The sequence below is a fragment of the Chelonoidis abingdonii genome, chromosome 4, assembly GCF_003597395.2.
Source record: "Chelonoidis abingdonii isolate Lonesome George chromosome 4, CheloAbing_2.0, whole genome shotgun sequence".
Taxonomy (NCBI): domain Eukaryota; kingdom Metazoa; phylum Chordata; order Testudines; family Testudinidae; genus Chelonoidis; species Chelonoidis abingdonii.
The window spans coordinates 87,787,747-87,811,369 of NC_133772.1; the positions used below are offsets into that span (position 1 = coordinate 87,787,747).

At 43.0% G+C, this 23,623-nt stretch overlaps 1 protein-coding gene and 1 long non-coding RNA gene across 2 annotated transcripts in view; one reads left to right on the forward strand and one right to left on the reverse strand.

Annotated features, from left to right (window-relative positions):
• MIDEAS (mitotic deacetylase associated SANT domain protein) overlaps positions 1-18,957 on the reverse strand; it is a 110,234-nt gene extending 91,277 nt beyond the window's left edge. Inside the window, exon 1 of the mRNA XM_075065439.1 lies at positions 18,871-18,957. The gene's annotated coding sequence lies outside the window, so the exon portion shown is untranslated. The remainder of the gene's footprint in view (positions 1-18,870) is intronic.
• A 113-nt stretch (positions 18,958-19,070) lies between these two features.
• On the forward strand, positions 19,071-20,136 carry LOC116824717 (uncharacterized). Its single transcript, XR_004373688.2, has 3 exons — positions 19,071-19,207; positions 19,582-19,715; positions 20,070-20,136. It is a non-coding gene; the product is annotated as an uncharacterized LOC116824717 (long non-coding RNA).
• The last annotated feature ends 3,487 nt before the right edge of the window (positions 20,137-23,623 follow it).

Consider the following 23,623-nt stretch of genomic DNA (forward strand, 5'->3'; position numbering starts at 1 on the left):
GTCCTATGACCACTCCTGTTCCTGTTTTTTAATTTGTCATCCCTCATAAATCACTTGCAACTGGGCTCAGTGGTTCCTCCCCCTGAACTGAGGGAGTGGGCCTCTAGTTGTGGGAAGGCCTAGGCCCCCTCATCCTAGTACCTGCAATAGGTACACCACACCATAGGTTACCTCCTGGCTAGTATTTGACCAGCCTGGCTGGTTTGTTTATGGATTTGCCAGTTGCCAGAAAAATAATTTGATCTGCCCGTTTTTTTTTTATGTGGATCTAAAGATTTGCATTATCATCACAATACACTGGTATATCTAATGTTAAAAGTTTGTGTCCAGCTAAAGATGTTGCAGTGTTCCCACTTCTGCACTGTGAGAACATTATTTTCTTAACATATATATAGATAAGATTAAGTATCTCTCTAGATACTATAAGTGGCTATTGAAGGGGGTGGAGGGGAGGTTAGAGAGTTGTTTTGTGGTTGGGGCTGTGGCAGGCTTGCCTTGTGGGGAGAGTGGGTGCTGGGTTTTTTGCATCTCAAAGGTGGTAACCCTACCACACCACTAGTAGCAAATATTATGTTTTTAAATGTTAGGCTAGGTTAGCATAAGCACTATGTCTTCATAGATTCCAAAGCCAGAAGGGATCATTGTGATCATCTAGTCTGACCTCCTGTAAAACTCAGTCCAAAAAACTTCCTCAAAACAATTCCTACAGCATATCTTTCAGATCAAACATTCAATCTTCATTAAAAAGTGGTCAGTAACGGAATATCCACCATGACTCTTGGTATAATGACAAAAATAAACAAAACCAGAATATACTTCTAAAAATTGCTTTCAAGCTTTTATTTTAAGTGGGCAGGTGTTTACAGGTTAGAGGAAAAGCACATGTCTAGCAGTTTCAAACCCCAGATGAATTAAATCTGGAACAAAAACAAGAGCTTTAAAAAATGTAATATTACAATGCAATAACACACAAATGAATTGGTTAATCAAATAATTCCCCAATTTGTCTAAACTATCAGGATTACAGATATAAATTTGAGACTTCCAAGTGAAATTTTTGTAAATTGGAGCAACAGCCTCTCTTTTATACCTTGTAAACTTGTCCAATATCATCCACACCATCCAATTTAACTTTTTAGGACTATAAGGAAGATAAACCTTTTCTTGATTCCAAATCTTCACCTGTTCAGAAAGATGATAAATGAATAATTGATGTTGAAGAGAGTGATATTTAAATATATTTGCCATTGTTTTGAGTTTATGGGGGCATTTAAATGGTTAAGATTTTTTTTAATTACAGTAGTAAGAGTCTGTGACAACCTGAGATAGAATATTTGCAGCTGCTTGAGACATGCATCCTCTGCTATTTGATACATTAGATGTGGAGGTTTTACCCACTAAAGGGCAAATTGTGATACCTTTACTCATACTGAGCTGTACTTTACAAATAGTGCCACTGACTTCAAGAGGATTACTTGAGGAGTACAGAATTGTTTAACGTGAGTAAGGGTATCACTCTAAACTTCCTGAGTTTTTACATTTGAATATTTCTTTGAGTGGTTATTCTTTCTATTTATTAAGTTTGAATTTGAAATCAAACATTGTTTATATTCTATAAACAAAAAATCATAATTCTCACATTTCCCCTCTTGTATGCAGTCACAACACCCTTGTCACTGCAGAAAAAAATGTCAATAATCACAAGTAATCTACAGTGCTCCAGTAGCAAGACGGCTCTGCAGAATGTTGTTTCTGGGATATTCTGCCTCTGCTGAGAAAAAAAATAAAAATGGATGAACATACCAGCACCAAAAGCAGAAGTAAGGATTCAAAACAGCCGTCAGACTTCAGGATACATATTCTGGTGCAACGGGAAAGAAAACAAATCAGCTCCTAAGTGCCTCATTCTCACACACAGGTTTGGGATGTGAGGAAGTAAAGTTTTTTAATAAAGGCCATTTCAATTCTGCGACTAAACTAAAATACTGCTTTTTGCACAAATGACACAAAGGCACCATAACAATATTATTTATTTGTGATAGCACCCACTATGTGCAATGTATAGCCCCTATCACATTCACGGCCATGAAAAACACATCCTGGACCCTGAAATCTGGTCTTTCTTGTGCTTTTACTCTATACTCTACAGATTTCACGGGGAAGACCAGCATTCCTCAAATTCAGGGTCCTGACCCAAAAGGGAATTGCAGGGAAGGGGGGGCACAAGGTTATTTTAGGGGCATCATGGTATTGCCACCCTTCCTTCTGCACTGCCTTCAGAGCTGCTGCCAGAGAGCGGCAAATGTTAGCTGGGCACCCAGCTCTGAAGGCAAAGCCCCACCAGCAGCAGCGCAGAAGTAAGGGTGGCAATACCATACCATACCACACCACACCACACCACACCACCCTTACTTCTGCACTGCTGCCTTCAGAGATAGGCAGCCAGAGAGTGGTGGCTGCTGATTGAGCGCCCAGCTCTGCAGGCAGCAGCACAAAAGTAAGGGTGACAACACAATACCATGCCATCCTTACTTCTGTGCTGCTGCTGGTGACAGCCCTTCCTTCAGAGCTGGGCTCAGGGTCAGGAGCTGCCTCTCTCCAGCTGCCAGCTGCTGAGCTCTGAAGGCAGCACCATCACCAGCAGCAGCACAAAAGTAAGGGTAGCAATACTGCAACCCCCCTAAAATTGTAGGGATCAGGACCCCTACAATTACAACACCATGAAATTTCAGATTGAAACAGCTGAAATCATGAAATTTGCTATTTTAAAAATCCTATGTCTGTGAAATTGACCAAAATGGACCATGAATTTGGTATGGCCCTAGCAATGTGCTTGCCAAACACTCAAAAAGGATCATTTCTACTTCAAGGATTTCAAGTCTAAGAACAATAAAAGTGTTAGTCCTAAGAACAGTACATTTAATTTCTTAGCATCTTTCATCCAAGCATCTCAAAGCCCTTTACAAGAATTAATGTCACGTTTCACAACTACTCTGCGAAGAACCTGAGGCACAGAAAGATTGTGTGTCTTGCACAAGATCACAGTGTTCTGACTGATTACATATAGGAGGTAACGTCTAGAACTGGTCTGGAAAAAATTCGGACAGTTTTTTTGGTCAGAATTTGCCAGTTCGTTTAAATTGCAGCCACTGAGACAGTTTGATTTTGACAAAGTTCCAACAGAACCCAGGCAGGGTTCAAAATCTACTTGTTCTCCTCCCAGATTCCCTAATCAACAGACCAGTCTTTCATGTTCTCTGGCTTTGCCACAGCCCCCCAGGCAGATTGCCCCAGAGCTGCAGCTCCATCCCCTTTTGCGGAGAATTTAGAAATGTTTCAGTTTTATTTTTCATTAGAACACAATCAAATGTAAAACCCTAGAATCGCTTCGAAAGCATTTTCAACCCACAAAATGTCATATACAAAAGATATTTTTCCAACAACTGTAATGAAAAAAATGGAGAAACAATAGATCAGTATATTGCCCAACTGTGCAAAATGGCCATCTCCTGTGATTATCAAATTTAAAAGATGAACTAATTAATGCTAACTTAGTAATAGAGATGAAAGATGCAGAAGCTCAAATGAGAATGCTAAGAGATCCCACACTAACTCTACCAAGAGCTATAAACATATGCAAAGCTTGTGAACAAGCTCACATCAAAACAGAGAGTAAATGAAGCCAGCAAGAGATAATTCACCAAGTAGCAAAGGGAAAGCATTAAAATAAAAGAAAAGTAGACAACATCCCCAACTGACCTGGCTGCAAAGTATGACCTTTTCACCACCAACTACCTCATTACTATAGACTACTCTTCAGACCTCTAGAACCAGATGAACTGTCAGACACTACCATAGGGGCCATCACAGACAAAGCAATGAAGCATTTCAGCAGCATGGTATCCCAGCAGCAAATTCCTGCAATTTAACTGGGAGTGGGAATGCCATCATATCACATCATCACCACACAATAGTCAGTCAAATGAGAAACCTGAACTGGCTGTTAAAAATTGCTAAGATTCTGCTAAAGAAAGCTGCAAAAAGCAAAGAAAATATATGGCAAACTATTATTGAATTAAGAAAAACTCCCACAGAAGGCCTTAATAGCAGCCCATTGCAACGTTTGATATTGAGACATGCGTACCTTGCTGTCCATAGCCCTAGCATTACTATACTTGGCAGTGGTGGAAGGAGTAACAGACAAAAAGGAAGAGAGACTTGCAAAGGGCAAAACCTGCTATGATTGACAAGCTAAAGACCTTCCAAAAATCACAATAGGAGATCCTGCCAAAATCCAATTATTTCCTTGGGCCACATCATGCAATTGGAAGCAAACAAGATGTACTGAATAGATAAATCCTCATTCATATGACAACAGGGGATAGACATATATTTAACTGAAACTAAAATACATTCACTCACAATGAACACAAGACATCGATGTGGAGAACGGAGAAATACACACTGCTCTGTGACTCGATCATCAGGAACACAGGCTCGCAAGCGATTAATAGATACTGGAAAAGACTCTCAACACACCACATCACCAGAAGAAACAAGTAATACTTGCTCCATCATTAACCTGCCTAGAAGTTATACAAAAGACTATGTACAAATATTAAAGCAAAAAACAAACAAACCCTGCCAGATCCAGAGATTAGTTTCCAAGCAAGTGAAGAGTTAGTCTAAAAATGTTAGATTTCAGAGTAGTAGCCATGTTAGTCTGTATCCGCAAAAAGAACAGGAATACTTCTGGCACCTTAGAGACTAACAAATTTATTTAAGCATAAGCTTTCACAAATAAATTTGTTAGTCTCTAAGGTGCCACAAGTATTCCTGTTCTTTTTGCAAAAATATGTTGATATTAAGTTTTTATATATAAGGGAGAATGATACATTAAATATGTAAATAGGTTATAGTATACAAGTTCAATTTTTCTTTCTGAAATAAAGGTGACAAAAAAGTGTTGTGCCAGATAGCTTCCCCATGGGAGCAGCTGTAGTATGATTATGTATAGGGTAATGTCAAGGAACTAGAGAATTACACTTTCAGGAAGTACTTTATGAGAGGCCAGCATATGTAGAGGAGGAATGAAACCTGAATGTTGCACTGTCTTGGCTCTCTCTCTTTGTATTCAAACACTAAATGCACAGCAAGTCAGTGACAAACCTAGGAACAGAACCCAGGAGTCCTCCTGTGCTTTTTTGTGTGTCTTTCAAAATAGCTTATTTTGACAAGTTCTAAACTTATCTGGGTTCTCCCAGTCTTTATTTTAACTTCATATTAAAAAAAAAATTACAAGTCTAATTTAATGCTAAACACTAGCTGTCAAAGCAACAACAGGTACCAGGGTAATTCATTAGTACATATGACTGCTTGTCAGATTCAATGGTGATCAAAATATATGTAAATTCCAAAGTGTGTCAGTACAGTTTATGTAGTATAGAATAAATAAAATAAACCATTGTCTATCTGAGTGTGGAAGAGAGGCAGTTGGTCACAATTTAATCTAGACAAGACTGAGAATGTTGGCATGTTGGGGAAAAGCAGTCAGAAGAGTTAGCAGAATTTATCTCAGCATCCCTAACTATGTGACTGACCACTGTCTGTATTAGAGATGTGCAACTTGGGTGTTTTATTAGATCTTAGGCTACTCCCGGATGTCCAGGTAGTGGTTATAATCAAAAGCACTTTCTTCATTTCTCGTGGTGAGAACCTTTTCTCTCTGATCTTGCTAGGATTATCCATACCTTTTCTACCTCAAGATTAGATTGGTGCAATGCACTCTAGAAGGGGCTACAGCTTGGAACCATTCACAAACAGAAGCTAAGGAGAATGCCATAGTCTGCTTATTAAGCAGTGTCATGGATGGAAACACACTCTATCAGTGCTGCAGGAGATGCACAGGCTGCCAAGTGAACTTCCACATGGAATTCAAAGTGTTAGTGTTCAACTGTATAGCTTTCAGTGGATTAGCAAAGGAACCGTCTCTCTACAGGGGTCTCACACGTACCACATAGCATGACCTATGCACAACTGATGGACTTTTTGGTTTGGATGCAGGGTGTATGAAAGTCATGCTAGAGGGAACATGACGCAGAACATAACCAAAACCTCTGCAGCAGACAATCTCCCTTTGCCATATTGCCACAATGCTGATCAGTGGAGACGCTGAAGAAGGTGGTCCCTTGCTGCAAATAGAAAAGAAATGCTAGAGATGTGTTCTCTGTGAGAAGTCTCTGTTTTGGAACTCGCTCCTCACTCTTGATCTGCCAGTGCCAGAATTTGTTAATCTTCCAGGGATGTGTTCCAAAACTTATCTTTTCTTCACAGCTATGAGGAGAGGTGAATTCACGGTTGAAGTGATTTGGGTTTCTTTTTTTCATATTACTGGGAAGATTTGTGATGTTAAGGCAAAATGAAGAGTCCATTGCATTTTAATTTAATAGAATCAACACATTTTTGAATAAATATAGCAGCAAAAATATCCGTTAAAAATAGCAAACAAAACGAAAGGAAATAAGATATAAAAATTATGTCAAAGTTTTACCCTAGCCAAAAATCATTTTACTCTAACCATTTTTTTATTTGATCAGCTGGGTGAAACAATAGAACAGATGTCTATTAGAAGTTAAAAAAAATAGCAATGTAGTTCAAACACAATTAAACACTGACTAGTATTAAAAAAAAACACCCAAGTGTTTGGAGTTTTTTTCCCTAGGGGATGAGAACTTCAGGTAATGAACTTTGGGAGAGTTGGCTGTATATTCCCCCCGCCCCTCGAATATCTTCATAATTAAGGCCTTACTAAAGTCACGGTCCACTTTGGTCAATTTCATGGTCACAGGATTTTAAAAATCATAAATTTCATTATTTCAGCTAAAATTTCATGGTGTTGTAATTGTAGGGGTCCTGACCAATGTTCCTTCAAATTTTTTGCATGCATGTGCAGAACGAACTTTGTTATGTGCACCAATACACACACCACCTCCATACTGGTGCACATAACAAAATTAATATGGTGGGGGTGGGGCTGAGTGGTTCAGAGTGCAGAACGGGGCTCAGGATTGGATTGTGTGTGTGTGTGTAGGGTGGGCCCTTAGGGGCTCAGGGCTGAGGCAGAAGGTGGGGGTACATGGAGGTAAGGGCTCCAGCTGGGGGTGCGGGTTATGGGGTGGGGTCAGGGATGAAGGGTGTGGGGTGCAGGCTGTCTGGCAGCTACGGCAGGGAGAGAGGACTCCCCCCCGCATCCCTCTCCCCTTGCAGCAGCACCTGGTCTAGGGGGAGGGGCACCTCCTCCCCAACCACAGCAGGTCTGTGCTGGGTCCAGCAGGGGGAGGGGCCTCCCCCCCAGCTGCAGCAGGTCCGTGCTGGGGGAGAGGCATCTCTCCTAGCCACAGCACTAAGCTCCTGCGCGGGGCTTAATAGGCAGCTGCGCGGCCGCATAGCTTAGTGCGAAGTTAGGTCCTGACCCAAAAAGGAGTTGTCAAGGGGTCACAAGATTATTGTGAGGGGGTGGCAGTACTGCTCCCCTTTCTTCTGTGCTGCTGCTGGTGGTGGTGGGACTGCCTTCAGAGCTGGGTAGCTGGAGAGCAGCAGCTGCTGGCCAGGATCCCAGCTCTGAAGGCAGAGCCACCATCAGCAGCAGCACAGAAGTAAGGATAGCATGGTATGGTATTGCTCTCCTTATTTCTGCACTGCTGCCTGCAAAGCTGGGCCCTCAGTCAGGAGCTGCCACTCTCTGGCCGCCCAGCTCTGAAGGCAGCGGCGCAGAAGTAGGGTGGCAGGGTATGATATTGCCATTCTTACTTCTGCACTGCTGAGGGCAGGTGCTGCCTTCACAGCTGGGCACCGAGACAACAGCTGCCACTCTCCGGCTGCCCAGCTCTGAAGGCAGTGTAGAAGTAAGGGTAGCAATACCCCGATCCCCCTAAAATAATCTTGCAACCATCCCTGCAACTCCTTTTTGGGTCAGGACCCACAATTTAAGAAACGCTGGCCTGCCGTGTGAAATCAGTATAATATAGGGTAAAAGCACACAAAAAAGACCAGATTTCATGCCAGGAGACCAGATTTCCTGGTCCATGAAGCATGGTGGTGAATTTGGTAGGGCTCTATTCATAATAAAGTCCAATAAAGTTTAATGAAAAAAGCATAATCTTTCTAGAGGTTTCTTGAACTATCCTAGAAAAGATGAATAGACAATTGTATCCTTGACACTGATTTGAATAGAATGGTTCAAAAAGCCTGCTGTTTTCATATGTATTAAAGTCTAGTCCCTGATTCTGTGAAGATTTATGCACATGCTTAGCTTTATGCATGTGAGGAGTCCCATTGGCTCCAATGGACAACTCAGGTGTGTAAAGTAAAGCATATAGTTAAGTCTCTGAAGGAACAGGGCCTAACCCCCCAATATTACACATTCTTCTGTATGTAACTATATGCCTATGAGTCATCTCATTGAATATCATGAGATTATTCATGGGAATAAAGCTATTTATCTGTGTAAGGATTTGCAGGAATACGGCCTAAGACTTCTTTCATATGAGTTGTAAGAAAACAAAAGATTTCAGTGAGAGCTGATCTTTCTGCATTACAGCACAAGAAAAAAGCATTTCTGAGGATTTTTTTCATCTTTCTTTCTGGAAACAATTTTGATGTCAGAACACGTGATTATGAGTTTCACTGAATGAGTCAGACAGGAGAAGCTAAGGTGACCAGATGTCCCAATTTTATAGGGACAGTCCCGATTTTGGGGTCTTTTTCTTATATAGGCTCCTATTACCCCCCACCTCCTGTCCCAATCTTTCACACTTGCTGTCTGGTCACTCTAGGAGGAGCAGGATGAAGAGAAATGCACAAGTACAAAACAGTTCAATCATACACTGATTAAAATACCTTATATATTTTATTTTAAATTTACTGGTGGTTCACTGAGGGAACACTGGCAAGGTTATTGGGTCTACCATTTGACCTACATATTGTGGTTTGTAAGTTATTTGCAAAGTTCAAGTAAATTTCTGCTTAAAACAAACTCAATGCTCTTTGTTCAAGAGAACTAAGTATAATTGCATATGCACTATTTGCCCAATGATAGGGAAAACCTACAGTAATAAACTGATGTGTATATACACATCAAAGGAATTACATTTCTGGTAGAGCTGAAATCTACCCTAAGCTTCCAAGACATTATTATGAAATAACACTTCTCACTTCTATAGTTCCTTTTACCAGGGGGATCTCAAAGCACTTTATAAGCAAAAAGTAAGCCTCACAGCATCCACAGAGTAGAACAATATTTATCCCCATTTCATATCTGAGGAAATTAAAGTAGAGTTTAAGGCCAAATTTCTCCAGAAGTGGCCTCTGATCTTGGGTGCTCCAATTTTGCAGTGCTTGAGCCGCTTTGGACCTGATTTTCATAAGTGGCAAGCACCCACAACTTCAAATGAAATCACTGCCCAGCACTTCTGAAAAGATCTACAGCAGGGGTCGGCAACCTTTCAGAAGTGGTGTGCCAAGTCTTCGTTTATTCACGCTAATTTAAAGTTTTGCATGCCAGTAATATATTTTAATGTTTTTAGAAGGTCTCTTTCTATAAGCCCATAATATATAACTAAACTATTGTTGTATGTAAAGTAAATAAGGTTTTAAAAAATGTTTAAGAAGCTTCATCTAAAATTAAATTAAAATGCAGAGCACCCCAGACCGGTGGCCAGGACCCAGACAATGTGAGTCCCAGCTTGCGTGCTGCCTTTGGCATGCGTGCCATAGGTTGCCTACCCCTGCTCTACGGTGTCTCAAGTTGAGCACTTATGAACTTAAACACTCAAAATTATACACCACTTTTCAAAATCTTAGTCAAAGAGACTTGCCTAAGGTCATACAGAAAGTCAGTGGCACTCAGGAATAGAACGCAGAAATCCTGCTTCCCAATTCCTTGCTCTAAGTAGGAGCCAACACTACCTACAGAAAAAAGAAGTTCAAAATTTGTTATTGAAAAATCAATGTTCCTCTTAAGTTCTGATTTTCCAAAGAATTGGTAGGTTTGCTGTATGGCTCAAAGAGGAGGTTACTCACCTTGTGCAGTAACTGACGTTCTTCGAGATGAGTGTCCCTGTGGGTGCTCCACTCTAGGTGTCGGTGTGCCCCTGCACCTTTGATTGGAGATTTTTTGCAGCAGTACTCGTAGTGGCCACGCATGCTCAGAGCCTGTCACTCACCCTGAGTATATCACTAGTGAGCATGCGCGGCCGGTTCCCTCAGTTCCTTCTCTACAACGGAGGCTACCCCAACTCCGAAGTAGAGGGGAGGAGGGTGGGGTAGTGGAGCACCCACAGGGACACTCATGTCTCAAAGAACGTCAGTTACTCACAAGGTGCAGTAAACCTCCTCTTCTCCTTCGAGAGATGTCCCTGTTGGGTGCTCCGATTCTAGGTGGCTTCGAAGCAGTGTATCTCAAGAGGTAGGGACTTCGGATCTGGCAGGAATGCAGTAGACAATACTGCCCTGCCTAATCTGTATCAGAGAGAGGGCCTTGATAAGGGCAATAGTGTTTAATGAATGTGTGGTGGGAGGACCAGGTGGCCGCCTACAAATGTCAGACAAGGGTACTTACGTAGGAAGGCTACAGAGGTAGATACAGATCTAGTGGAATGTGTTCTGATCAATGCTGGAGGTGTAATGTTCTTTATCTGATAGCAGAGTCGATGCAATCAGAGATCCAGTTCGAAGGTCTCTGGGTAGAATAGCCACGCCTTTGGAATGGCCGCGATGGAGACAAAGTGTCTTAGGAGAGTTTCTGAGGGGTTTGAGTTCTGTCCAATAAAAGATAAGGCCCTACGCACATCAAGTGGTGCACTGTGGCCTCGAAGGAGTTTGCATGTGGTTTCGGAAAGAAAGTTGGTAGGTGCATTGGTTCATTCAGGTGAAATGAGCTGAACTTTTAGGAACTTTGGGTAAAGTAGAGTACTTTGTCCTCGAGAAGAGAGTATTGCTTAAGTCTGGATATAGGGTTTGGGAGTCCTTCAGGAAACGCTGGTGATGGGATGAGCAAAACCAAGGTATTTTCAACTGTACATTGAAAGGTTGTGATGGCGCTAGTGGACTCTAATGGTGCTGATGAAGCTGGAGTTTAATGTCCAACAGATTATCGAGTATGCAGGGAAGAGGTGCAGAGGTAGAGATAGTTGTTTTGGTTGAGCACCGATTTTGTGGAATCTTTTTCACTTCGGAGTAGGTGGTACGGGTGGTTGTGTTCTGCTATGTAGAGTACCCTTCTGAACTGAGTCGGAACAGTCTAGTTCTTGTTGGAGAATGCAAGGCTACCAGGGCTTTGAGTGTGAAGCTGAAGAGATTGAGGTGAAGAAGGCCGGCCGTGTTGCTGTTGTATAAGAGGTTGGGATGAGAGGCAGGGAGATCGGTGGTTTTTGAATTACATTTCTGGTGAGGTACGGTAACCACGGTTGTCTTCGCCATGAAGGTGCGATCACAGATTATCCTGGCACGATCCTTTCGTTATCTTGCGTGAGGACCCTGTTTGAGCAATGGTTATTGGGGAAAGCATTACGACGAAGGGCCGGTGCCATGAGAATCATGGAAATGCGTACCTCGAGGAGTGTTTTGCCTCAGTCCCGCCCTGGAGCAGAAATGAGGCATTTCGTGGTTTTTCGCGGTGCGAAGAGATCTTATGTTGGGTGACCCCAAGTGCGAATATGTTGAGAATGATTCTCTTGTCTATCTCCATTCGTGCTCCAAGGGAAACTTCTGCTTAGCTTGTCTGCAGTGGCGTTCATCGTGCCTGGATGTACAGCTGATATCCGGATGTGGTTCGCAAGGCACCAATTCCAGAGTTTCATGGCCTCTGAGCAAAGAGAGTGTGAACGAGGCCCTCCTTGTCTGTTTATGTAGAACATGCAGGCAATTTTGTCTGTCATTATGCGTACATGCTGTATTCTTAATTAGCGGGAGGAAGCAGCGGCAAGCATCCGTATAGCTCGAAGTCTAGAACGTTTTGTGCAAGGAGGTCTCAGAATTGAGACCATAGCCCCATGGACTGTTTGGTGAGAGCTGTGGGCACCCAGCCGGTGAGGGATGCATCAGTCGCCATCACCACGGTTGGGGAGTCTGGAGGAAGGGACTCCAGAGCAGAGGTTGTCGGGGACTGTCCACCATATGAAAGAGTCTTTGACCCGGTAAGGTATGGTTAATTGTTTGTTTAGTGAGTGCACGTTCGTTTTGTAAACCGTGGCCAGCCAACTGGAAGCACCTCATGTGGGTACGTTGCTTTCTGGAACACGAAAGTGCACAGAGGACATGTGCCCCAGTAGTTGGAGGCAGTCTCAGGCGGTGACCTGAGGGCTGCTGCGAAGCCTTGTAGCCAGCAGTTTTATGTATTGAATCGTTGGGGAAGGGATGCCCGTCCGGTTATGGAGTTGAGCTCGCTCTATAAACTCCAGGCACGGGTAGGACTTAATGTGGATTGTTTTCGTTTTATTTGGAGCCCAGGAGACTGGAAGCACTTGATTGGTGATTTTGTGTGAAGCGGAGGGCCTCGTGATGTGGAGGCCTTGAGGAGGCAATCGTCTTGGCAAGGGAATATATAACTTCTTTTTTCCTCGCAGGTACGGCATGACTACCGTAGGAGTTGGAGAAAACTCGAGGGGCAGTGGATAAGGGCAATGCAGAACTCTTACTGGTAATTCCGTGAGCCGAGGGTAAATGAAGAAAACGTCTGTGGGCTGGGTGGACAGTGCATGAAATAGCGTCTTGTAGGTCGAGGGCTGAAAACCAATCGCCCTGCTCCAAGGGCTGGAATTATGGTGTGGAGAGTAACCATTTTGAACTTTTGCTTCTTGACGAATTTGTTCAGCCTCCTGAGTCGAGGATCGGTCACGAGTTCGACAGCACCGCAGGTTGAAGGAGATGTTGTACTTCTTACATGAGGTGTGGCTCGTGAAAGGTGTCCCTGAAGAGGGAAGGGGAGGGTGCGTGTCCGGTGGGAGGTAAGGAGAGGAAGGGGATGGAATACCCTGTTGTGATGACCTCTAGAACCCACTTGTCGGTGGTAATATTCTGCCATTGGTGTAAAAATGGCTGTAGACGGTGTCCAAAGATAGTTGTAGGCAGTGCATACGCTGGAGTTGGGACGATGTTTACGAGACCCTCAACCAAAAGGTTCAAATTTGCTTATTAGTTTGAGGAAGTTGGGGCATCCCAGAAGAATTGGGGCGACGCCGCTGGTATCTGGACCTCTGGAGTTGGTGGTGTTGTTGTTGATCCTGAAATCTTGGGAAAAGCTGAGTATACGAGGGGTAGCGCGGATGGTGGTAAGGTTGATATCTGTACTGTCGCCTTCTGTTTGTAGAGGTTTGGATGCCTAAGGACCGAAGAGTTGCCCTTGAGTCCTTCGTTGAGTGGAGCACCTCATTAGTGGTGGAAGCAAAGAGTTTGTCACCATCAAAAGGGAGATCCTCCATGGTGCTCTGAACCTCGCGAGGAAAGAGAGAAGAGGAAAGCCATGAACCTCGGCGCATGACCACCTTTGTAGTGGTGGATCTTGCTGCGGTATTGGCTGAATCCAGAGCTGCGTAAAGAGCCGTGTGGGATATGATTTGGCCCTCGGAAACTAAAGCTGTAAACTGTTGTTTTTTGTAGTCTGGGATGTGTTCAATAAAGTCCATGAACTTGTTATAGTTTCTATGGTCGTATAATTGGCAATTGCGGTACAATTGGCAATTTGAAATTGTAAAGTTGAAGAGGCATACACCTTGCGACCCAGCAGGTCTAGGCGTTTGCCTTCTTTGCTGGCTGGGGTATGGCAGAAATACTGTTGTTTGTTCCTCTGATTGGCTGCGTCCACTACCAGTGAGTTTGGCGCAGGATGTGAGAAAAGGAATTCAGAGCCCTTCGAGGGAATGAAGTATTTGCGGTCCGCTTGTTGGCAGGTAGGCTGGCTTGTGGCTGGAGCCTGTCAGATGGATTTAGCAGGTTCCAGAAGGGCTGGATTAATTGGTAATGCCAGTCTGGATGACGAAGAGGGTTGCAGGATGTCCGTTAACTCATGTTGTTGGTCAGGTACTTCCTCTAGATTGATTCTAAGCTCACTGGCAACCCTTTTAAAGAGATCTTGGAATTTCGAAAAATCGTCTGAGGGCGGGGGAGGGGAAGGAAGTAAAGCTTCCTCAGGTATTGTTTCAGTTGGTACATCAGTTAATACTGGGTCAGGAGCTGGAGTTAATTGATCCTGAGGATGGGAGAGTACCGCCAAATGAGTCATATGATTTGGACGTTCACGTGTATTCTGAGTAGAATAGCGGGTGTGCTGCCGAGGGAAAGATGGCCATGGAGCCCAATACTGCCATGGTGATGGAAAAAGCATAGGTGGTGCCATCCAAGGGTTAACACACCAGGAGGCAGGGTCTTGAGGGTGGTTTGAGACAATTTTCCTGTATCCGCGGGTGACAGGACTCTGAGGGTGGAATTCTGATTGTATTGAAACATCACCCTGTAGTTCAGACTCCTCCTTACTGGAGGAAGATTGTTCGGACCCTGAATCATTCGTCAGGGAGAAGCCGTCCCTAAGAAAGGGCGATTGCAGCGTAGGTGACACTAAGAGGTCACTTGAGTGGGTAAACTGCAGAGCTGGGGCAGCCGAAGGCGAAGCCTGATAGAATTCCTGTGAGGGAACCTGGGCTGACACCGGAGTTCTTAATCTTGGCTCCGTGCCAAGTAGCATTGGCAATGCCCGTGCCACAGGCGGTGCCGCGCTATTAATAGCAGGTTGCGTGCCTCAGGGGGGCCTGAGTTGTCAGTGCCGCATTCATCGCGGTGCCGATAGGTGCCATAATTGAGGCAGGCAACTGAATGTCTGTGGCCTTGGCACCAGAAACTCGTGCTGCCGCCGAAAGCACAGGCGGGTTTAGCACGGTACCGGAGGAGCCCGGCTCGTCGAAAGCACTCAGGCGGGGGAGCAACCGGTAAGGAGACTGTGGATCTGACCGGAGAAGGTTTGTGTCTAAGGGTTTCTTTTGACTTTGAGTGAAGGTGTTCTCGTTTAGCTGCTTTCTTCTGGTTCTTTGAAGTGGTAGAGCTGTGTCTGTGAGCGGAGGCAGAGTCCGTGCCAGGGTCTGAGGCAGACTGTAGAGATTTCTGAAGTAAAATGAGTTTGAGTTTTAACTCTCTATCCTTCCTCGCTCTGGAACTTAGTTTAGTGCAGTGAGTACATTTTGGGGGAATATGAGTCTCCCCCAAGCATTTTATGCACTGTGAGTGTCCATCAGAGAGAGGGATAGCGTCCTTAGGGGAGGAGCAGTGCTTAAAGCCTGTGGAGCTAGGCATATTTGAAGCAGCTGAGAGAACAAGAAATTTATTTTTTTTTTAAACAGTAGAAAAAAGGTAGGTAACACTAACTAACAACTAACTAACAGGAAAAAACTGTCTAACTACAAGGTATTTTAAGATGGGGAAAGAAATTCTTAAGGAGTCTGCTGAGCTCCTTCAGCCGGGGCGGTAAAGAGAAAGGAACTGAGGAACCAGCTGGATGCAATGCTCCAAGTGATATACTCAGGGTGAGTGACAGGCTTCTGAGCATGCCATGGCCGCTACGAGTACTGCTGCAAAAATTCTCCCGATCAATATTGGCGCAGGGGCGCACCGAGACCTAGAGTGGAGCACCCACAGGACATCTCTTGAAGGAGAACTAAACCATTGCTATTGCCAGTTTATGCTAATCCAAATATTAAAAAATATGACTTGGGCCCCTCCAAAAATCATGTAATATCTTTAAATCAGGAGATTTTTTAAAAATAATTAACATTTGGGGGTGGGTTATTTGCCTCTTGGTTGTGTGGCTTTTAGGGTATACTTAGGTCATGTTTTCAAGAATTGAATGCTCCAGAAGGCCTAGAATTAGTTTTATAAACAGCAGAAGAAGGTGCCATGCAAGACAAGACCCCTTCATGGATGTTACCATCGACAGATAGCTGAGGTGGCCTGACATTAGGATCCTACCAGTGGCTGAAAGGCCTGGAACCACAAAGACGCACTGAGGCACTGATCATGCAGCAACAGGAACAGGCCACTGAAGCAACCAAAAGATCCATTGAAGCAGGGTACTAACCACAAGTAGAGAGGACCAAGGTGCAGACTGTGCAGAGAGGCTCAAGAGACAAGTCCAACACATAGTGGCAAGGGTGTAAGATGCAGGCAGGAACAGCATACACTGAACGCCGCACAACCAAGTGGCTGGCATTGTGTACAGGAACATCTGCAGCAGCGTATGGGCTAGACCTCCAAGACCAATGGGAGATTATCCGCAGAAGGTTGTGGAGAATAGCAAGGTTGTCTAAGATTCTTTGTGGGACTTTCCGATCCAGACGGAACAGGCAGGTACTTGGCAATCAATCCAGAACATCGTGGTAAATGACAGGAGCAGAAGGACAGCGGGTGATAGATATATCAGTGCCAGTGACAGCAACATCAGGAAGAAGGAAATGAAGAGCAGGAGAGTACCAGGGCTGAAGAGGAACTAGAAAGGATGTGGAAAGTGAAGGCCAAAGTGGTCCCAGGGTGGTAGGCAGCCCTCGGGGCTGGTGACTCTAAGGCTGGGTGAGTGGCTCCAACAGATCCCAGGAACAACATCAGAGCTCTCTGTCCAGGAAGAGTGCATGTGCTAGGAACAGCTAAGATACTGCGCAGAACTCACTCCGACAGGAACGGTAGAGGACTCCGAGGTTGAGGAAGACACATACCACCCATAGGGGGAGAGGGGAATTTTTTTTTACTATATATTTATAATATATATATATATGTGTAAAAAATATATAAAATAAAATAAAACAAAACAAACAACAACAATAATAATGGAAACAGATTCTCTGTTATCAAAAGATTCCTGGATCTGTTTTTTAAAAGAACACCACTGAATATTGCCAGATTCACAATAAAATCACCAGAGTTGGGAATATCAAGTCTCTATTACCACTCCTCTTCTGAACCTTTTACTTCTTGTGACAGAACATGCAAACTACCTCTTTTGACTCTCACTCTACCAAAAAACAGGACAGCCTAATTGCAATCACTTTTTAATTTTAATGCATTTGTTTTTCGTCACCCAGTATACAAGAGACAAGGCCCTGACTAGAGTCATAATTGTACAGCAGAAGTCTACACAAAATCAATCAAACTGCTAGCAAAACTGACTGCTTAGTATCCGCTGAATTTTCAGACTGCAAGTCCACATATTCAATAAGCTTTCAAAACCTTTTACAAGTTCAGATATTGTTATAGGTATTTTCTGTGCAGTACATCAAATCTAGGACTCCTGTAGTAGCACCAGTTTCCTGTGCAATACCTCCCTTCTCCCATTTCTTTTTAGGTGGGGCAATGCAAACAACTTCATTTTCCTCTCCTCTCTTTAACTTTCAGGTGTTTGGTAATATTTCAGGGAGGGATCATCATGACTTGAGGTCAAAAGGCAAAAAGGAACTTAGCCGTTTAGTAAGGGCTACATTTTCTTTTTACTATTTGCAATGCAAATCTACTTTTTGTTCCATATTGAAGTCTTGCACAATAGCCTGTGTATGCATATTAGTTCCAACAATGCCTTCCTATGCAATCACACTGTAATTATACACTCATAAAGCCATGGCTGCTATGAACTGTAATATCATCCTCTAAACAACTAATCTCAGTCTCTGCATTAGGATATTTCTTCTCTGGTTTCCCCTCCCTTTGTTGTTTGCTCACTGCTTTGATGCAGAGAACTTCTGCACTGCTTACAAACCAGCAAACCTGGATTTAATCAAGTTATTATCATATTATAAAATTTTCAACTGTTTGTTTTAGAAATGCAGCGTGGAAAAAAAAAATCCTGTAGGTTTGCAACCTTGCAAGGCTTTACAAAGCAAAAATAAAACTTCGTTTGAAGTGTATTAGAATAAAGGGCTTGTATTATATAAGACATTCACATATGTGCGTGGGTGTATTGTCAGCTTTTACTAGTAAACTGCAAAATATCAGTCCTTTGCAGTTACAGTCAGATGAAGAATTGTACAACTTAGAATGCAAGATTATCAAAAACAAGTTAAAAAAAACATCCAAAACTGATTAAATCTCAGTGATATTTATGAACGTTGCAAAGCAAGAGCTCCCTTCTGTTTAATTTAGTACTTTAAAAAAATAACGTGGCTTCCTTCCTACATGCACAGGAGGCTTAAAAACAGCACTTTCACCTCACTTTACACATTGCAAAGGCTAATAAAACATGGAACATTCAAAAATCTTGCACTGAAATCCCGATACGGATCGGATGGAAATTTTAACAGAAGAAAAAAAATACGCAAGAGACTGCTTCTTAAGTGTGGGAAGGGTGGGGGGGGGGGGGCTGAGTTGCAAACCCATATTTAGAGCCTTGATGTGGCTTTAGCAAAAACAACAATAAAACCCCCCAAAACAAAAGAGAATGGCTTTGCAGGGCCTTCTTTTTAAATGTATTTTAAAGGAATTTCATCTTTCCTGTTTTCAAACAGAAGAAACCAAAGCTGTGTTTCTCATCAAGAAAGGAACTGGTGTCACTGCACTTCTGCTATACTCCAGCCGCTTGCGCCTGGGCCCCCGAAGGGCGAAGTCAGCTGCTCCTGTCATTTGGCAATGCTGAGATGGAGGAGGGGGGATGTCAAGGCCATACAAACGGAAACTTAATAGCAGATCTCCCTCTCTAGTTCTTTTCGTCTCATCTTGCACCAAATAACCACAGATCAACCCACTGATTTAAACTAAACAAAACACAATACCACTGACACGGAAATAAATTAACACCAAAAATGAAGCTGCAGGAAAGAGGGTGGGAAGTGGAATTTGTTTGCTCACCTTGGAAACTAAAGGCACTAGCTCTGTTCCCAGCTCTGCTACTCCGAGAAGGGGGGACGAAGAGGAAACAATTAACAAACAAACTTTGCTCCTTTCTCTCTGGGGCTCACTAAAAGCGTCACTTCCTCATACTGTAAGTGGAAGAGGCTCCCAATGAGTTCATTTAATTCAACTCGTCCCTCCTGCTCCTCTCACAGAATTTGTAGTTCAGAGTGTTAGCCGGGAAGCAGCTCCTTCCTCTCTTCCACCCTTGATTATTGAGGAGTTCTGACTAGCAGTATCGTGATTCTTGCTGCCCTTGCCTTCTCACAGATTTTTATTTGACCTTCTGTGCCTGGTATTTCTTGCTTATTTGTAGAAAAGAGAGGAGGGGAAGGTCTGCTGCACTGATTTGTCAAGCAAAAGCTCGCTGTGAAATGCCGCTCTGTGTATGTCCTACTTTGCAAAACTTCTAGGTTATATAATGTCTTCCCGTTAAGGTTGGTTTATTTACTTATTTTTAAAAGGAAAGATTATAATGTGATTTGTTTTAGGGAGCTACTTACCCCAGAGAATATATTTCCCAGTCCCCCCCCCCCCCGCAAATACATTAGGATTAAAAGCGGGGAACCATAGTGTTCTGTGTTTTTGACAAATCTTCAGCCTATTTCAACAAATGCTGAATGTTTCAAACAGCTGAAACTTTCTAAAAGAATTTTCTTTTTGCTACAGGAAATTGTTCTCTCACCCAGTGGAATATGTACTTCTGGGATTTCTCAATCTGGAATATAACCCTTTCTGTCACCCTGGCCTGAAAAAAAAAAATATTGCATGCTGGCAAACAGGCTCACCCTGCTCCACTATAGGTCAGGAAGTAAAGTTCTTGTTCCATCATCACACCCAGTTTCATTAACCACAAGCAAAACTTTAAATATATAAAGCAATGCTTTGGACAGTCTTAAAATTATCAGAAAAATCTTCCTGGGGATCATATAGAAAAAATATATTAACATGGGTCGGCAACCTTTCAGAAGTGGTGTGCCGAGTCTTCATTTTTTCACTCTGATTTAAGGTTTTGCGTGCCAGTAATACATTTTAACATTGGTACAAGTTCTCTTTCTGTAAGTCTATAATATATAACTAAACTATTGTTGTATGTAAAGTAAATAAGTTTTTTAAAATTTTTAAGAAGCTTAATTTAAAATTAAATTAAAATGCAGAGCCCCCCAGACGGGTGGCCAGGACCCAGGTAGTGTGAGTGCCACTGAAAACCAGCTCGCGTGCCGCCTTTGGCAAGCGTGCCATAGGTTGCCTACCCCTGTCCTAACAAGTCAAATCAAAATTAAGATGGAAACATTTTGTGAAAAGACTCCTGTATATCCCTGTTCTCTCACTTTTGAGCACTTGATGTTCTCACTCCCATTTACTTTTGCCCCAGGCTTGGGTCTATCCAGCACACAAAGGTTAATACAAAATTACTGTACTGTACTCAAACCTGGGGATTTTTCTCATCTCTAGTTTACATAGGTTTATAATGTACAACCGATACAGGCAAACAACTCTACAGTGGGTTTTTTATTTCTTCGACAGCAATATAATAATATCATATGTTCCACCAATAGATCTCAAAGTGCTTTACAAAGTAGGTCAGTATAATTATCTTCACACTATAGATATGAGAAACTGAGACACAGGGCAATTAAGTGACTTGCTCAAAATCACACAGCAAGTTCGTTGTAGATCTGGGAACAGAAAGCAGGTTTCAGGTGTCTCAGCCCAGTGCTCTGTCTGTTAGACCATGCTGCCTCCCTCTTAGTGCCTGTAAAAAAATGAGAAACCATGTAATGCAAAGGATGTAATTTTATCCAGGCATGCTGATGACATATAGTTTCTTACTAAAGACATGGGCTAAAATCCTTGCTCTACTACAGTCAAGGGCAAAACTCTCATTAATTTCAATTGAGCCAGAATTTCACCTATGATTTCCTGGTTTAATGTTATCAATTTTTCCCCAAATAGCAAATGATTTTTTTCTCATTTAAATGTTTGTAGTATTTATCTCTTGTTCCAACACTCCCCCCATGCAACATTGTACCAACAGTAAAATAAAATAGAAGTTAGTTTTCTCTAGTACCATTAATATTTTCTATCCAGAAGTGCTGTATAGATGGAAATTATAGTCCAGTGACTAATCCAATACAGAAAGAATTATGGGTGGGATCATGATGGGATTTATGTGTTGGAATGCTGAGCCTGGCAGGTTGTAACTTTTAGGAACCTAAAAACAATCACAGGAAGTGATCCACAAAGCCAAGTTACATGCCTTGTCTCCCTGCTATACAATCCATGAGACATGGCCTTAGAATGCAATCCACAAAAGCCAGCAGGCAAGCCACGGTGCTGCATAAGATAGTAAAAGGGAGATGCCTACCAGGGGTGTGTGTGCTAAGCCCAGCTGCCCCCCCTTCAGAGATAAGCACGTAAGTCCAAGCAGCAGATACCTACTTCTACTGAGCTATCCACAAAGGGACCCAGCTGCCTGCAGTCAGGCAGCTTAGGTACTTTTGAGGGAAAGGTTAGGCAACTGCCTGGCTCTGCACAAAAATGGCAATGAATAAGCTGCTGCCGCCACTGCCACTGCCACCACCACCACTTTATAACTTTTAGCCCAGTGTTTTGAACACTTACCCAGGCTGTGGAAAACCCAGATTCAATCCCCTCTCTCTGCTAGAGGGGAAGAAAGGATCTGAAGAGGGGTCTCCAGTTTCTCAGGAAAGTATGCTAACTACTGAGCTATGGGATAGCCTGGTATGGGGGTTCCCTGAGCCTCTCTCGATGAGCGATTGGAGCAAAGCAACTGGACCAGATGCTGGGTTTCCTAAACAGCTGCCATAGCACTTTACCTCAGTCACTCTCTCTCATGTGCATGCACCCAATAACTGTTCTACCATGGATAAATACTTAAATTAGTCATTGGGTCAGAGAGGGAGAAAGATGACTCTGTAGTCCAGCTATTAGGGCATCTACCTAGGAACCTGGGTCAAGTCCCCTTGTTCCAGTTACACTTTCATTATTTAGCCACATTGGAAGAGCTTGAACAAGAGAACCCCATCAGAATATCAGATTACTCAGTTATTGGAGCATGCTCTTGACAGGTGGGACACTCTCCTGTTCAAATCCTTTCTCTCCTGGGGGGAAGGGCATTGAACTTGGGTCGGTCATATCCCCAGTATGTGCTCTAAGCACTAGAGCTAAACGTTACAATGTAGGTGGTGCCACAACTTCCTTGTCTGGCCAGAGTTTAAATGAGACCTAATCCAGCAAGCATACTCAGAGCTCACTCACTGGCTTGTGCCCTGCATGTAACTTAGGCAGTCAAAGGCCTATCTTCACCCAATTTGTGAATTGCTCTGGAGCATAGGTGAAAGTTGGGTGACCAAACACCTATAGGTTGGCAGCACTGTGCATGTTCAGCCGCTGAAACACAGGTGCCAACTACCAAGGGAACTTTTGGCCTGAAAACTTAAGCACCAACTGAATTTAGGTGCCTTCAGGGTTTGGTAGTAGTTTTGTGGATCACAGCAGAGCCGAAACTAAAACTTAGGCACGTAAGTCTGGGGTCTCTAGGAGCCTAATTACCTTTCAGGATCTGGGCCCATGTGCTTAGCAATTGCTCGCAGGCCAATACATAAAGAAGCAAATTCAAACCTGTTGTAAATGTGGTGAATCCAATGGAAGGCAATTGGAGGTGCACGCATTGGCACCAGGGTTGAATTTGCCCTAATACAAAGTAGTACAATGTACTCTTGTACATTGGAGTTATTACCTGCTCTTTTGCAAAAGTGTCATAGGATCTATATCTTTCATGGAGAATGTGAATGGAGATGGAGAGAACTGATTTAAGTTGAATTCAGCTCATTTGAAAACAGTACCTACTATGCCCTCAAACCAAGTTGGAACACGCCAGAGCACAGCCCTGCCTCCTAGCAAGGATGAGTGAATAGCACTTCACCTGACTGAGTTTAATGAAGTAAAATATTTGTGTTGTGAACTGCAACGGAAAATGCCACAACATAGTAATGCAAAAGTGACACTGGGCAGAAATGACATGATCCTGCCTTATAGGTGTTAACATTGCAATGCCCAGAATGTCTGTGCTCTGTCATCTTCTTGGGGGTCTTTCAACATGGCCATCCCCTCAGTATGATACTATCTAAGTTTGAACCTATCAGCTGCTGACCCAGAGCCAAGGCAACATAGTAACCACAAGGACAAAGTTCAAAGTCACCCTGACATGGCTGTTTATTCACTAGTTACTTTGGTGAACTATAGGTAAGGCTTTATAAAGTGTTTTGTAAAGGTTTTGCCACCGGGCACTATTACGTAGCTCCCCCACTCCTCAGTCTTCACTTCTTACAATTTTGTTTTCTCCAAAACCATAGCCATTATAGTTTTTCATTGCAGCCACTGCTGTGATTGTGCTGTCCTCTTTATTATTACAATTCACAAGATTTGTGTATGTGTCAGACTATGACTCTACCAATATAACAGCAACAAAGCTCAATATATATGTACTCCCTATTAGATCATTTGTTTTATCACTAAATTAAAACATCTTAGCAAATGAGAACATTTCCTAGGAAACATATAAAACCCCTAAATTCTTAAGCTGTATAGGCATATTTTGTGCTGTAATGATGTCAGCTCTTATAACCTTAATAAATTATGCCGTCAGAATTTGGATGACAGATTTGCAGCATATACCTGTGTTCTG